This window comes from Hemiscyllium ocellatum, chromosome 13, assembly GCF_020745735.1.
Source record: "Hemiscyllium ocellatum isolate sHemOce1 chromosome 13, sHemOce1.pat.X.cur, whole genome shotgun sequence".
In the NCBI taxonomy this organism is placed as follows: domain Eukaryota; kingdom Metazoa; phylum Chordata; class Chondrichthyes; order Orectolobiformes; family Hemiscylliidae; genus Hemiscyllium; species Hemiscyllium ocellatum.
In genome coordinates this window covers 49,931,213-49,948,586 of record NC_083413.1, presented here as the reverse complement: position 1 = coordinate 49,948,586, position 17,374 = coordinate 49,931,213, and the positions used below count along the sequence as shown (strand labels likewise).

At 40.2% G+C, this 17,374-nt stretch overlaps 1 protein-coding gene across 1 annotated transcript in view; it reads right to left on the bottom strand.

The window, feature by feature from the left end:
- lekr1 (leucine, glutamate and lysine rich 1) overlaps positions 1 to 17,374 on the bottom strand; it is a 213,687-nt gene that overhangs the window by 107,599 nt on the left and 88,714 nt on the right. The window lies entirely within an intron of this gene.

Sequence of the window (17,374 nt, the reverse complement as noted above, 5' to 3'; positions counted from 1 at the left end):
TTAACATTCCAAAACTGGGTGCACATTGCAGACCTGAAATGTTAACTGAGGTTCTCCCTCCACAAATGCTATAGCGGTAAATTCTGCTTTTTGATAAATATGGAAATTACAGCCAAATTGATTTCTCTGTTTATTTATTTCCATCAATAACAATAATAATATATTCATTATCTAAGTCAGCAAAACAACACTGACAGAATGCAAGATGTATAGTTACAGCAAATATTTTGAGTGTAAGGGATTAGCAACTGAAAACAGTTGAAGATTCAATGATACAATTCCTTCTCTCTCTCATTTCCCTTCCTTTCCTTTCTTTCTGGTGTTAAAATCAATGTGACACCTCATAAGCCTCATGCTACAGTTCATGTACATTGTGTATCTTTGGTGGAAAAATTTGCTTTCATCCTCACATTGTGAAGTCTTACAATACAGAGGAATTTAAAAGAAAGATGAAGTAGCAATAGTTGTTTTGACCAAAGTGGAAAGAGTGGAATGTCTCTGCAACTTTTGGACACCACTCCCACACTCAACTTCCTTTTTGACCTAAGTAGGAGGTTCCAGAATGTTCCCAGCTGTCCTTTCTTAATCATGGCCATTCACCTACCTTTCACTCACCTATCTTCTATCCTTTGTGGGGGTGACAGAAAAAGTATTTGGATTTGTGGGACAAAATTATAATCCTCAGTCATCTCAGATGCCTGTCTGGCAGTTGAGCCTTCTGGTTTTCTATGTGGGCACTTCCTAAAGAAGGGAGTATATTTTTAAATTGATCTAGGAGAAATATGTCCTTACGGGTTCTACATTTGGTCTGTACCTTTAGTGCAGCTAATGATCAAAATTAATTTGCTTTGTGCTGTAAAAACCTAAATATGCCTGACTGCATATTTCTGGAGGTTCCAAAATGTCTGCATACAAACCTCAAGGACTAACTCATGAACACCAGGAATAATATTTTTTGCCATCTCATAATTTATAAAAGCTTCATCAGAAAGTTTGGCATAAACATCATGAGTTCAGCCAATCAACCTGCTTTGTGTGAGCAGTGACCAGTGATCAATTTTCTTCCAGTCACCTCATCTGTTCAACTATAAATGCAAAAAAATTCAACATCCCTTTCCTCAAACATCAGGAGGGTTTGCACAGTTACCCACTGGGTCCTGGGTTGGACAGATATATTTTCCTCTTCCAAATTTCCATTGGAGTCAAAGATATCCTTCATTATTAGTTCCGACATTTTAAGCCAGTATTCCCTTTCTCCCTCTTTATTTCTCTCCTGCCTCTCTTCTTCATTTTGGAATTCTTGTTTCATCTTCTTAGATCTCTTTTTTTTCAGGCTCAGGTTTCTTCATTTCCTGTTCAAGTTTTCAGATATCTTTTTCCAGTTTTATTGTCAATTTAATTCTAGTTCATTCAACTGAGTGTCGGCTAAATTGCCTTTGTCTTCTTTCCAATTTCAAATGTTGGATTATTACCTCAATTGTGTTTCTTTCAGCCAATGATTGTTAATTTTTGTTAGTCTCCCAGAGATAAAACATCCTGTCTAGAAAGTTGGAGAACACATGAAGCCATTGTAGTTTTCAATAATGTGATTAATTCCTTTGTTTATATGCATTTTTTGTACTAAACATGTCAGCATTCTGTGATAGGTAACATTTATGAAACAAACATTTATAAGAACCGCCAAGTGGCAATTCTACTCAGTAGCAGGACTCATTGCAATTGCTTATTGCAAGGTTTTCAACAGGACAGTTCAGAGTTCACAGAAGACAAGTTAAATGTTAGTCAGAGCAGAAGACAAAGTTAGACTCCATGTTCGGCAGTGCTATTTTTAGCTATACTACTGGGTGACAACCAAACTACATGGGCTTTGTGTAGTGACAACTCAGGGATGTACTGGGAGCTGTGAGAGTTCTGAGATGCTTTACACCACTAACAGTTGAAAATCGATATTAGAAAGCCCACAACAAGTATTTTCTGCATGCAACTGAGCAGATTTAGAGCTTATGGAAAAGCCAGAACAAGTTTTAGCTTGATGAAGCTAACTGTCTAGTTGTTGGTGAAGATATGGAATTATGCTTGTGAGTACTGTGAGTGCAGCTTCAAAGTCCAGAAAGAGAAAATGAACAACCAGAATAGGACCTGTCATTGAGAAATTCCATGACAGAGTGACTCTTGAGAGGGTATTTCAAGACAAGATCAACAAATATGAAGAAATACAATCCCTTGTGAAATTTAATATCCAACCATTTCATTAAAATGTGGGGTGGATAGTTTTTGTGAAATTCATGGGATCTGTTTTGATCGCATTTGCTATTTGGTGTGCACTGTACAGCGTGCAATTGGAGGCTATTATCTAATTCTACTGTATGTAAATTTATGAGTTAGCAATAAATTGATGTATTCTAGTTTGTATTACTGATCTAATGTTGTATAGTAAGGTTTATTGCTACTTGTTACCACACTTAAACACATTTTATTGACTTTATATATAAAAATCAATGTTCTATCATCAGATTGTAAATAAATTTGGTGGTCTGTTCTATGATTATAACAATATAAATTGAAAACTTCACTGAAATCCTTAAACAGCCTGAACCTCAGCCAGTTTCAGCACACATACTTGACTGTATAATGCAAATTGTGCAAGACCCCCAAATATATGTCACAACTAATTTGAGAGGAGTATATTGATTCTCTATAGTCCCACTACTCCACTAGTCAGAACATACATTCAATTTTTCTTATACAGTTATCAATATGGACAATTATGTATTTAACCTATTGTTTCAGAAAAATAATCTGCCAACCAGGTTTATTTATGGCCGATCTCATTAAAATAGAGGGAACATTAGCTGAATAGCACGATGAGCTGCAAAATGGTACATCTTCACTAAGTATGCCCTGCAACTCTAGACTGCCTTTAGTTGCTGATATTCCTGCGTAGACAGTCAACTTTTAATGCCATCCCATATGATTCCTTCTAATGTGCTTTTGTTCACATCACAACACTGGGGCCACCTTAATCAATGATATGAATGACATACTATCTGATTGTATCTGGTATGTTATCTTCACTTATTCAACTCAACCTTTGCACTGGGTTAAGCTGGGTTGATTGGTCTGCCTTCCACTGTTACTCCATTGTCCAAGTTTATGGAACCATTTGCTTCCATTCTTACATATGGGAGCAGCTGGCTCATCTGCAGCAACTGTCTTCTCTTTCATGGAAAGTCACTTCTAGTTTCACCAAAGGAATTGTCCACAATCCTCTTCTTTTTCTTATTTGTATAAAGATCGACTTCAATACATATACCAACAAGACTCAGTTCTATTTCTCCATCACTCACACACAACATCCATATCAGCACCCTTCCCTCGCTTCACACTATTCCTGTAGATCCAAACTACACCAATGTCTTTTTCTCCAAAATATAAAATTCATTGTTGTATTATATTTGCAGATTATCTATGATATGCATTTGAGTACGTATGATAGGATGTCACTTCAAGAGTCTGATCCTGTGATGTAATGATGACATCATGAGCATTCAGGTGGGAAACATCTTAATTCAAGCTTGCTGCCTGCAGAATTAACATCTCCTTAATAAAGTTCCTGCTGTTAACACTTAAGCACTCTAGTCCTGCTTTGAATGTAACAATGTGCACACATAGCGCATAATGAAATAATTAAACACATGAACTGGCCATTTGGGTGTCTGATTAGTGTGTAACAGATTTTGGAAACAAAACGGCATCAAAGTACAAAAGTACTGCCAGCAAACAGCAGCAGGGACTGTGCTGAACAGGATCAGCTGCTTCCCAGTGACCAAGCTGCTTGATTGGCAGAGATTCCGATTAGCTTGGATCTCTTTTCTTATGTCTGAAATACTCAACCAAAATCTTATAAATTAGCATAAGATAAAGGTAAAGCCACCATGGTCTTACCATAAGGTAGCCTTTTCATTGGAATGTGTGTGTGAGAGAGAGAGAAAGAGAGAGAGAGACGGTTGTGGCCTAACCTGAGGGTCACCATACCTCAAGGCTGAGAGAAAAGTCTTCCTTAGTAATCTCAGCCAGTGCAGGAATTGAACTTGCATTGCCATCAAGTAAACTAAGCTAGCTGACATCTCCACATCCAGTAACAAAAGACTTTTCTCTGTCCAGTGACCTCCTCTATTCCTCCAGGGTAAGTGCCAGACTCTCCTCTCTGCTACCTCACACTCACCCTATCTCTGTTACTGTATCATCTCAAATCAAGGCTCTTACCATGCCACTCTTACTATTGCCTACAACATCTGCCCTCACCAACTCTCATCTCCCCCGACTTCCCACATCAGTAACTCTGCATGGCCTCTTACTGCCTAAAAAGGGAAAGAAAGGAAACAAACGCGGGTAACCATAAAGCAAATAGCCCAAATCCGTTATTCAGCAAATGTTGCAGTCTAACATAAGGGATGTAATAACAGAGCATCTAGATATATATATGATCAAGCAGAGTCAACATGGCTTCAAGAAATCGTGCTTCACAAACTTACTTAACAGAGAAGCAATGGATGAAGTATATTGAGTCTTTAGGAAAAGTTTTTGATAAGGTACCGTACATTAGGCTACCAAATACAATAACAGCCCATGTTGTTAGGTGTGGTATATGACCACAGAGGAGGATTGGCTAACCATTAGAAGACAAGAATTGAGATAAAGGAGGCATTTTCAGGATGGAAACCTCTAACCAGTGGAATTCCACAGGGATCATTAATTATTTATAATATTCATTAACGACTTTGATAACAAAAGTGAATATACAGTAGCCAGGTTTGTGGATGATACAAAAATACATGGGATGGCAAGTGGCAAAGATGTCACAAAGAATCTGCAGAGGAATATAGACAGGTTAAGCGAATTGGGCAACAACTTGGCAGATAAAATATAGTATGTAAAAATGTGAGGTTATGCACATTTCCATGACGAATAGGGGAAGTGAATATTATTTAAATTTAGAAAGACTGCAGACAGCTACAGAACACAGAGAGTTGGGAGCCCTCATCCAGGAATTACAAAAATCTACCATTCAAGTTCAGAAGTAACAGGGAAGGCAAATGGAATGTTAGCTTTTATTTCAAAGGGAATGAAGCCTAAAGGTAATGAAGTTCTGTTAAAACTATATGAGGCACTAATCAGACCACAACTGGAATACTGTGAACAGTTTTGGGTCCCTTATCTAAGGAAAGCTATACTGGTTTTGGAGGCAGTCCAGAGAAGGTTCACTCAGCTGATATGGGTATAGAATGACTGTTTTATAAGAAGAGGTTGAGTGGATTGGGCCTGTTCTGTTTGGAAAATAGAAGAAAGAGAGGCAACCTTATTGAAACATTCAAGATGCTTAGGGGACTTGACAAGGTAAGTGTGGAAAAGGTTTTACCTGAAAAAACTGATCAGGGAGGGATAAGAGCAAAATAACAAATGTTCCACCTATCCCACAAAAAAAAGGCATAACTAGGCCCCATAACAACACCTTTTACTTGAAAGAAGTGAATGGCATCCAAAGAAAAATTGTTTAGAGTGAGGACAAGCTCAGCCTGGCAGAGGAGTGTGATGGTGAATGGAGACTGGTTGGGCCTCCATTTGCAGGAGAAGCGGAGAGTTTTAATATTAGTCTGGTGACGGATTAAGTTATGGAAGGATTGGAAGTGATTAGGACTAGGAATTGGAAACTGTTGAAGTGATGGCAGGCATCAGACAAGTGGCTAATATTGCTCAGAAGAGACTACACAACAAGAAAAAATTGAATAGTAATATTACTTCAGGAAGATAAGTTGCCTCCCGGATGCTAGGGTCAAAGATGTCTCAGTCGAGAGTGTGGTGCTGGAAAAACACAGCAGCGCAGGCAGCATCTGAGGAGCAGGAGTATTGACGTTTCAGGCATAAGCCCTTTATCAGGAAGGATGCTGACCTGCTCTGCTTTTCCAGCACCACACTCTCGACTCTGATGCCCAGCATCAGCAGTCCTCACTTTCGCCTCAAGGATGCCTCAGAGACACCACTGGACATTCTCCAGTGAGAGGGTAACATCAGTACCAATAACATAGGTAAAGTAAAGGGATAAATCTGAAAATCAGAACAGGGTGTGAAGAAGCAAGTTAAAAAGTAGGACCTCAAAGTGGGGATCCCAGGATTGTTACAAGTGCCACTTATTAGAGTAGGAATAGCAGAATACATCAAATGAATATGTAGCTGAAGAGATGGTCTGGGGAGGGGGAAGGTTTCAGATTCCTTTTATATTGGGACAAGTTCTGGCAGAGGTGGGACCAAGACAAGCTTAATGGGTTGCACCTGAGCAGGGCCAGAACTGATGTTAAAGCTGGAGCATTTACTCGTGCAACTGGGGAGGATTCAAACTAAAATGGCAGGGGAATGGGAACCTGTGCAGGGCAAGAGAAGAGAGGAAAGACGGGCAAAAGCAAAAGACAAAATACGAAATAAGAAAAGTGATAGACACAGAATTCAAGGGCAAGAATCAAAAAGGGCCACAGGGTAAAATTATGTGAAAGGAAATAAGAATGTTACAAAGACAAGTTTTAAGGTCAAATGAGTGCAGCATTCACAATAAAGTGGATGTATTAGTTGCAAGAACAAATATAAATGGGTAATAATATAGCTGGGATTATGGAGCTGTGTGAAATTAGATTAGATTAGATTAGATTACTTACAGTGTGGAAACAGGCCCTTCAGCCCAACAAGTCCACACCGACCCGCCGAAGCGCAACCCACCCATACCCCTACATTTACCCCTTACCTAACACTACAGGCAATTTAGCATGGCCAATTCACCTGACCCGCACATCTTTGGACTGTGGGAGGAAACCGGAGCTACTGTACTTAACATCTTATTTTCACATGGGTATGATGGAATCGTCTCTTTTCAGTCATTAACATATTGTCTGTACTAAGTACTGTTATACTAACTTTAGTCACAAAGTGCATATTGTCTCCACGTATCATTTAAATGTATGTAAATTTCAAAGTGAAACTTGCTGGCTTCCCCTGCTAGTTGTGAAGGAGCCTTTAAATGATGAACTTCTTGCATACAAATCTCATCTTCAAATAATTTTAATATCTGCATGTGTGCTTCCCTACCTAATTAGTTCCACTTACCTCTCAATCAAAGCTACATTTTTAAGCCATATTGTATTTATTGCAGTATATTCATTTTGTTTCAAATGCATTCGGACAAAACCTGTAGTTTTGTCCTTTTTTGTCGCTGCTGTTATTTTTTGGCATCCAGTCTTCTGATTTATTCTTCAAACTGCACTTCAATGGCACAAGTCAGGAGCATGATGGAATATTCCCCAACTGCCTGGACGATGCAACTCCAACAACACCCAAGACGCTTGATACCATCCCGGACAAAGCAGTTCACTGATTGGCATCACATCCACAAGCATCCACTCCTTGTCATATCCACATGACCTGTCTCAGTCTTGAATATGCTTAACAACTCAACCGCAAAGGCCCTCTGCAGTAAAGAACTCCACAGATTTACATTTATTAGGGAAATGAATATCCAAGTTTTTTGGAGGACAGAAAAAAAAACACAAAGGAATGTGAGATAGCATTGATAGTTAAAGAGTAAGTTAACACAATAGTGTGGAAGGATATTAGTTCTGTTAAGTAGAATTTATATGCGTAGGGATTAGAAACATGCAAGAGGCTGAAAACGGTAGTGAGATTTGTATATCTGCCTCCAAACTGTAGTGGTAATGTTGGAGAAGGCATTAAATAGGAAATTAGAAATGCAGGCAATAATAGTCCCACTATAATAATGGGCAACTATAGTCTGCTTTTAGATTGGGCAATTAAAATCAGTAACAATAATGTAAAGGAAGAATTCCTAGAGTGTGTATAGGCTTGTTTTTTTGATTAATATTTTTGAGGACTCATCTTGAAAACAGGCCATCCTGGCACTGTGTAATCAGAAAGGAATAATTGGCAATCCAGCAGCTCAAGGCCACTTTGGGAACATTAACCACAATATGATAAAATTCTTCATCAAGATGGAGAGTGACATAGTTGATTCCGAGACGAGGGTACTGAATTTACATAAAGGAAACTACGATGATATGAGATGTGAGATGGCTGTGATAAATTAGGGAATGAAACGTAGAGAGATGACAGTGGATAGACAATGGAAAACATTTGAAGACTGTATCGATGAACTGCAATAACCGATTTTTCCTGTCTGACACCAAAAAAAGCAGGAAAAATGGCCCTACTGTGGCTAACAAGGGAAATTAGGGATAGCATTTGGTCTAAGGAAGGCATACAAATTGGTCAAAAAAATGCAGCACACCAAAGAATTAGGAAATTTAGATTTCAGCAAAGAAGGATAAAAGGTTAAGTAAGAGGGGGGAATAGAGTATGAGAGCGAGCTTGGAGGAAAAATACAAACTGATTGTAAAAGTTTCTATAGGAATTTGAAGAGGGAAGGTTACTTAAAACAAATGAAGGTCCCTTCCAATCAGAAACTAGGCAAGTTATAATGGGAAACAAAGAGATGGCAGAACAAATGAATACGTATTTTGTTTTTTTTCTTCACAAAGAATAATACAAATAACATCCCAGAAATGTTGGGCATTGCAGGGCTAGTGACAGGGAGGAACTGAAATAAATCAGTAACAGTAGGAAAATAATCTTGCAGAAATTGATTGGGTTAAAGGCTGTGAGGACACAACAATGGCCAGCCAAATTAAATCAGCCTCCTTACTTCTGCATTCACCACATGGGAAAACTAAAATACTCAATCACCCAAATGACTCAAATAGTTCCTAACCAGAATTTTTAAATAACCAATGCCAGATTTTGAATAACTGACATCAGACACCAGGTTTATATCTTAAACAAAAAATTTAACAATTTATTAATAATACAGTAGTATTAGCAAAACAAAGTTAAATAACAAGATAATTGAATTAATGTCTACAATTTAAATCCAATCATCTTTGACTCTAGCTCCAGAGTTTTTTGAGGATGTAACTAGTAGAGTTGATAAGGGGGTGCCAGTGGATGTGGTTTACTTGGACTTTCAGAAAGCTTTCAAAAAGGTCTCACAGAAGAGATTAGCAAATGGAATTGAAGTGCATGATATTGGAGTTAGTGTACTGATATGGATAGAGAACAGGTTGGCAGACAGGTAACAAAAAGTGGAATTAAGCAGGTTTTTTTTCTAAGTGGCAGTCAATAACTGAGGGGATCAATGTTATGGCCTCAAATATTCACAATATACATCAATGGTTTAGAGGAGGGAATTAAATGTAATATCACTTAGCTTGCAGATAGTACAAAGTTGGATAGATGGGTGAACGGTAAAGATGCTTCGGTATGATTTGGACAACTTGAGTGACTGGGCAAATTCATAGCAGGTGAAGTATAATGTGGATAAATGTGAGGTTATCTACTTTGATAGCAAAACAGAAAGGCAGGTTATTATCTGAATGGTGACAGTTTGGGAAAGGGAGAGGTGTAATAAGATCTGGATATCATTGTATACCAGTTGCTGAAAGTAAGCATGCAATGCTACAGGCAGTGACGTCTAGCTGGAATAGTTAGGGTCTTGGTGATGAAATAGCTCCACAGATCTAGTATCCCATTACCAATTCACCTTTTATTTACACATGGAGAGCCCCTGATACTGACCTCACTCACAGCCAGTTCTCAGAATGAATAGAATGGCTGACATTCCTGTTCTTATCTGTCAGCCAGGGCTACCTGATTGGACCAGATTAATAGCCCCAATCAGAGAACTCACATTCTATGATGTCCATCTGGCTGACTAAGTTAAAAATCACACAACACCAGGTTATAGTCCAACAGGTGTAATTGTGAGCACTAGCTTTCTGAGCACTGCTCCTTCATCAGGTGGTTGTGGAGTATAAGATTGTAAGACACAGAATTTATAGCAAAAGTTTACAGTGTGATGCAACTGAAATTATATATTGAAAAAGACCTGGATGGTGTGTGCACGCGCGCGTGCGTGTTTGTGCAGCAATGTGTGTGTGTGTGTGTGTGTGTGTGTGTGTATGTGTGGGTGTCTGTGTTCGTGCTTCTGTCTGTGTGTGTGCATTGTGCAATGGGGTCACCTGTAGTGTGACATGAACCTAAGATCCCAGTTGAGGCCACCCTCATGGGTACCGAACTTGGCCTTCAGCCTCTGCTCGGCCACTTTTTGCAGCTGCCTGTCCCAAAGTCTGCCTTGGAGGATGGTCACCCAAAGGTCCGAGGTTGAATGTCTCAGACCACTGGAGTGTTCTCCGACTGGGAGGGAACACTCCTATCTGTTGATTGGTGTGCGGTGTCCATTCATCCGTTGCCGTAGCCTCTGATTGATCTCACTAATGTACCATTCCTCAGAGCATCCTTGCCAGCAGCATATGAGATAGACAACATTGACTGAGTCACATGAGTACCTGCCACATATATGGTGGGAGGTGTCCGCACGTGTAATGGTGGTATCCATGTTGACATTCTGACACGTTTTGCAGTGTCTTTTGTGACAAGGTTGTATGGTGTTGTCCTGAAAGCCGGGCAGTTTGCTACGAACAATGATCTATCTGTTTGCGGTTTGGTCATTTGGCTGACCTCATTACAAACACTACAGGTGAGACTATACCTGGAACCTGGACTGTCATATGCAGTTTTAGTTTTCTTATCTGAGAAAGGTTAGTTGCCTTTAAAGGGAGTGCAAAGCATTTATCAGACTGCTTCCTTGAATGGCAATTGACATGTGAAGAAAGAGTTGATTATTTAGGCTGTATTCACTGGAGCTTAAACGGATGAGGTGGGATCTCATAGAAGCTGGCAGAATTCTAGAAAGGGTAATACTGGAAAGATGCTCCCAAAGACCAGGGAGTCCAGAAATAGGGGACATAGTTTAAAGATATGAAGTAGCTCATTTAGGACTAATGAGTAGAGATTTCTTTACCCAGATAGAGATGAGCCTTTGGAATTCTCTGCTACAGAAAGCATTTGAGGCTCAAACAGAATATTTTTAAGGAAATACCTGTACAGGGGAACCTCGATTATCCGAACAAGATGGGAGGACACTATTTCATTTGGATAATTGATTATTCGGTTAATCGATTTAGTGCCTTTCCTCTGGGACTCAGTTTTCTATTAAGTATGCTCCGTGATAAGGAGAGTAGCAGCAGCACGACGTGCACAAGCCCTTGCCAGCCCCCAACACCACCCCCTCACTCGCCCCCCCCAAACCCATCCAATACTGCTCCCTCCCCCGCCCCCAACACCGCCCCCTCACTTCCCCCAAAGCCACCCCTGCCCGCCTCCCAAACCCCATCCAACACCATCTCCCACCCTAACCCAACACCACCCCACTGCCTGCACCCCAAACCCATCCAACACTGCTCCCTCACCTGTGTCCCAAACCCCATCCAACATCGCCCCCCTGCCCACCTCCAACACTGGCCCGCCTGCCACAGCATCCATCCCAAACCTACCCCCTCACTGGCACCCCTGTCCATCCCCACCCTCATCCCCACCCCTTTCTGCTCACATCCCCTCTCTGAGGCAGCTGGACAGGACACTAACAAGACTGCCGCTGCTGCTGCCTTTGGGGGTTGAGTCTCCAATAGTGCACGCGGGACACACACACACAAAAAACATTTAACTGCAACTTTTTGACAGGTTCCATCTTTGCCTTGTACAGGACAGTGTTACAGAGGTTATCTGAGGAAGGGGGGGGTCTAGGGTACATGCCTGTGTAGAGCTCCGGGGGGGTAGGGGTGTAGTGGGGGGGGAGAGAGAGAGAGAGAGAGTGGGAGGTCAGTCATTTAGAGACAGTGCTTGCGTTCCCATCAGTCCAAGACTGTTCTCAGCAGCACTTTTAATCAGTGTAAATAAAAGACGTCTTTGATGTAATGTTTTGTCAGGACCTCAAAATCTCTTTCGGATAATCCAATTTTCGGATAATTGGTATTCAGATAATCAAGGTTCCCCTGTAGTTCTTAGGGCTAAAGGGTCAAAGGGTTTGCCGAGAAAGCAAAAACAGTACTAAGTTGAATAATCAGACATGACCATGTTGAATGGTACAACAAGCTGAAAAGGTTGTATATCTGACTCTTGCTCCTATTTTCTGTGTTGCTAATCATAGGCAGCAACTAGCTTTTCAAACAGAAGCTTAACTGGAAAAATGGTTTTCAGCTCAAGATAACCAAGAAAATTTGTGAGCTATTGAACAAATATAGTCCAGATAGTGCAGTTTGAGTACTGCTTAAAAGAAAACACATTTAATTGAAGTATTTTGTCTCATACTCATCAATAATTTGCAAGAAATATCAAAGTAAAAGAAAACAACATTTATACTGTGTAAGAGGAAAAGGCCTAATTTAACCAAAAAAGCCCACTTGCCTTCTTTAACCAAAGCCTGGCAGTTAACTGTCAGTTATCATTAACTGGTGCATTATTCATAGCAAAGCACCTACATAGCAAAGCACCTATATGTCTTCATAGCAAAATCCTCTTTCTAACCAATCAATATTGACCTCTTGTATGGCATGAATGTTGTTTTCCCTTTATTTTGGTATATTCTGTGAAATGGCCTCACGAGTGCAAGATGAAAATATCTTTTCTCAGCAAATATTCAAGCTGTTAAATATTTACAATACAATTTTGATGACAGTTGTAAAGCATAACCACAAAAGCAGTACTCATCCGAATCAGTATACAAGACCAGTATATTGCAACGCTAAGGTGGTTCTTTATTCTCTAAGAGCCAGGTTGAAAAGGAAATAAAGGAGCTGGAAAGATATTGTATGTGAGTGAGAGCTCATTGTAGTGTTTGGACACCCCCAGCAGTAGTTGTAACCAAGTCAGAAAAGAAAACAAAATTCAGAATCTGGAAAGTTACAATTAACCATGAATGAACAGCATTTGAACAGCATTTATTACAAACCTCTGAAAGTTTGTATTCAGATTGAGCAGGATCCAAAATATTCATGAAGTTGCACTTGTCAGCTTGATATAGATCAATGGAGTCAACAGAATTTTACAATATGCAAATATATGGGCCAGAATTTTACACCTCCATCCTGAAAGTCGATTGACAGTTGCAAAGCCAGGACACCAATTCCATTGCCTAGCCACTGCTGCCTGTACTTGATCAATTAAAGGGTAATTAATGGCAAAGAGTCATCAGCAGCATGAGTCTGGCAGCCTTGCTGCCTGGTTGTGAGCTTAATTAGAGAAGTTCACCAAATTAGGTGGCAAATCTAGGTACCCTACCACCGCACAGCAGAAAATTATACACTGCTATCCTAATAACCAATATATGTCCTAGCCCCGACTCACCAAGGACTGCCTGACTAGTCTCAGTTAAGTCCCCCCACTTACTTTACAGTCTGTACATTTCGATAGTTCCTTGCAGAGTACTGTCTGCAGGCCTAGCCTGGAAGACCACGTGCAATAGCCCTGCTGAGACTAGAGAGCTGCTGGCCATCTGATTGGTTAGCAGCTCTCGGACGCTGAACATTCTCTCAAATGGGTAGGAGACACAACTCCACGAAATGATTTGCCTGATAACCGCAAACCCAGTTGTGGCTTTCCAGGACTGTTGAAGTGTGCTTGTCCCAACTTATCATCTGGAGGGTACAGAGAGTACCTATGTGTGAAAGTCCCACCCATGGAGTTCTTGTAAACAACAGGATGATATGAGATGAAGACGACGATGTAAAGTCTTCTTGAAAATTGTCCAAGCTACGAGAGACAAGATTTTGGAAGGACAGCTGCATTACTTATGCAATCTACATGCTGTATTGATCACAACAAAGAGCGGACTTATATACTTAGATGAAGTGTTAAAGTTCAGTAATCAGTGAAGTTGAGAAAAGCAAGTAAGCTTTCATGCAGTTTGAGGCAGTTTGGCTTGAAAGCGAATGAAATGGGAAATAGCCAGTAAAAGAGAAGGCAGAGGATATGTTCAGGGTTTAGATGGAGAGGAATTTGTTAAGTGTGTACAAGACAATTCTTTGATTCAGTATGTAGATGTACCTACTAGAGAAGGTGCAAAACTTGACTTACACTTGGGAAATAAGGCAGGGCAGGTGACTGAGGTGTCAGTGGGGAAACACTTTAGGGCCTGCAACTATAATTCTATTCTATTTAAAATAACGGTGGAAAAGGATAGACCAGATGTAAAAATTGAAGTTCTAAATTGGAGAAAGGTCAATTTTGACGGAATTAGGCAAGATCTTTCGAAAGCTGATTGGGGACAGATGATCACAGGTAAAGGGACGGCTGGAAAATGGGAAGCCTTCAGACATGAGATAACGAGAATCCAGAGAAAGTGTATTGCTGTTAGGGTGAAAGGAAAGTCTGGTAAGGTATAGGGAATGCTGGATGACTAAAGAAATTGAGGGTTTGGTTAAGAAAAAGAAGTAAGCATATGTCAGATATGGACAGGATAGTTCGAGTGAATCCTTAGAAGAGTATAAAGAAAGTAGGAGTATACTTAAGAGGGAAATCAGGAGGGCAAAAAGGGGACGAGATAGCTTTGGCAAATACAATTAAGGAGAATCCAAAGGGTGTTTACAAATACATTAAGGACAAAAGGGTAACTAGGGAGAGAATAGGGCCCCTCAAAGATCAGCAAGGTGGCCTTTGTGTGGAGCCACAGAAAATGGGGGAGATTCTAAATGAGTATTTTGCATCAGTATTTACTGTGGAAAAGGATATGGAAAATATAGACTGTAGGAAAATAGATGGTGACATCTTGCAAAATGTCCAGATTACAGAGGAGGAAGTGCTGGATGTCTTGACATGGGTAAAAGTAGATAAATCCCCAGGACCTGATTAGGCGTACCCAGAACTCTGTAGGAAGCTAGAGAAGTGATTGCTGGGCCTCTTGCTGAGATATTTGTATCATCGATAGTCACAGGTGAGGTACCAGAAGACTGGAGGTTGGCTCACGTGGTGTCACTGTTTAAGAAGGGTGGTAAGGACAAGCCAGGGAACTATAGAAAGTGAACCTGACATTGGTGGTGTGCAAGTTGTTGAAGGAAATCCTGACGGACAGGATGTACATGGATTTGGAAAGGCAAGGACTGATTAGGGATAGTCAACATGGTTTTGTGCTTGGGAAATCATGTCTCATAAACTTGATTGAGTTTTTTGAAGAAGTAACAAAGAGGATTGATGAGGGAAAAGCGGTAGATGTGATCTATATGGACTTCCCAAGGCGTTCGACAAGGGAGACTGATTAGCAAGGTTAGATCTCACAGAATACAGGGAGAACTAGCCATTTGGATACAGAACTGGCTCAAAAATAGAAGACAGAGGGTGGGTGGTGGAGGGTTGTTTTTCTGACTGGAGGCCTGTGACCAGTGAAGTGCCACAAGGATCGGTGCTGGGTCATGTACATAAATGATTTGGATGCAAGCATACGAGGTACAGTTAGTAAGTTTGCTGATGACATCAAAATTGGAGGTGTGGTGGACAGCGAAGAGGGTTACCTCAGATTACAACAATATCTTGACCAAATGGGCCAATGGGCTGAGAAGTGGCAGATGGAGTTTAATTCAGATAAATGCGAGGTGCTGCATTTTGGAAAAAGCAAATCTTAGTAGGACTTATACACTTAATGGTAAGGTCCTAGGGAGTGTTGCTGAACAAAGAGACCTTGGAGTGCAGTTTCATAGCTCCTTGAAAATGGAGTCGCAGGTAGATAGGATAGTGAAGAAGGCGTTTGGTATGCTTTCCTTTATTGGTCAGAGTATTGAGTACAGGAGTTGGGAGGTAATGTTGCGGCTGTACAGAACATTGGTTAGGCCACTGTTGGAATATTGTACACAATTCTGGTTTCCTTCCTATTGGAAAGATGGTCTGAAACTTGAAAGGGTTCAGAAAAGATTTACAAGGATGTTGCCAGGGTTGGAGGATTTGAGCTATAGGAAGAGGCTGAACAGGCTGGGGCTGTTTTCCCTAGAGCATCAGAGGCTGAGGGGTGACCTTATAGAGGTTTACAAAATTATGAGTGCTATGGATAGGGTAAATAGTCAAAGTCTTTTCCCTGGGATCAGGGAGTCCAGAACTAGAGGGCATAGGTTAAGGGTGAAAGGGGAAAGATAAAAGAGAGACCTATGGGCAGCCTTTTCACAGATTCCTCTCCATTTCAGCTCTGAAACTTTCACCATTTAGATAATATGCTTCTTTTTTACTCTTCCTAAAAAATGGACAATTTTACATTTTTCTCACATCTATTAAATTTTGTCCACTCACTTAACCCTATTATATTGTTTCTTGTCTCCTTATGTTCTTTTCACAACTTGCTTTCTGACTCATCTTTGTACCATCAGCAATTTTAGCAACTATACGTTTGGTCCCTTCATCCAATTCATTTAAGTAATTGTAAACAGTTGTAGTCCCAGCACTGATCTCTGTGGTCTACCATTATTATATTTGGCCAACCTGAAAAGGCTCCCTGTTAAGCAGCCAATTATCTTTCCATGCCGTAAGGCTACCAGCTACATCATGAGCGTTTATCTTCTGCCATAACATAGTACTTCATTAAATACCTTCTCAAAATCCAGATACAGTACACTGGTTCCCCTTTATCCACAATAAATGTTACTTCCTCAAAGTACCCTAACAGATTAGTTGAACACAATCTTCCCCTCACAAACAAGGCTTGTTAAGTTGACTGGTCAATAGCTTCTTGCTTTCTGTCTCCGCCTTTTTGAATCAAGGAGTTATATTTGCTATCTTCAAATCTAATGGAATCTTCCTTGAACGTAGGAAGTTTTGAAAAAATTAAAACTGATGCAATAACTATCTCACTTGCCACTTCTTTTAAGACCGTGATGAAGTCCATCAGGACCTGGGAACCTGACTGCAAAGTACTATTCAAGTAGTGCAAGGTAGTGTTCCTGGTGTCCTGTTCACACATTAACACCAACAGATACTTCGAAAATACCCAACTAGCCATTAATTTCATTGCAATTTATGGAACCCTAATGTGCGAACATGTTCATTGACATAATCATGATGATTATAATTCAAACTGAAACATTTTGAGGCTGGCTGAAAATGTGCAATACACCATGTAGCTACCTGATTAGAATTATTACCATGAACAAGTATTATTTTTTATTATTTCTTATTTCTTATACAATGTGACAATATCTCAATTATTCAGTCATAAATCTCTTGTAGTAAAACATTTCAAATGATTTCTTGAATATCCATTTTGTAAAATGGACTAGTGATGGCACACGAGGCTATTCAGCCCACCATCTCTTGGTTGGCTCTCTGTGGGGATTTTCAATTAGCTCCATGCCACTGCTCTATCCCCATCAGCTTTAACGTTCCACAA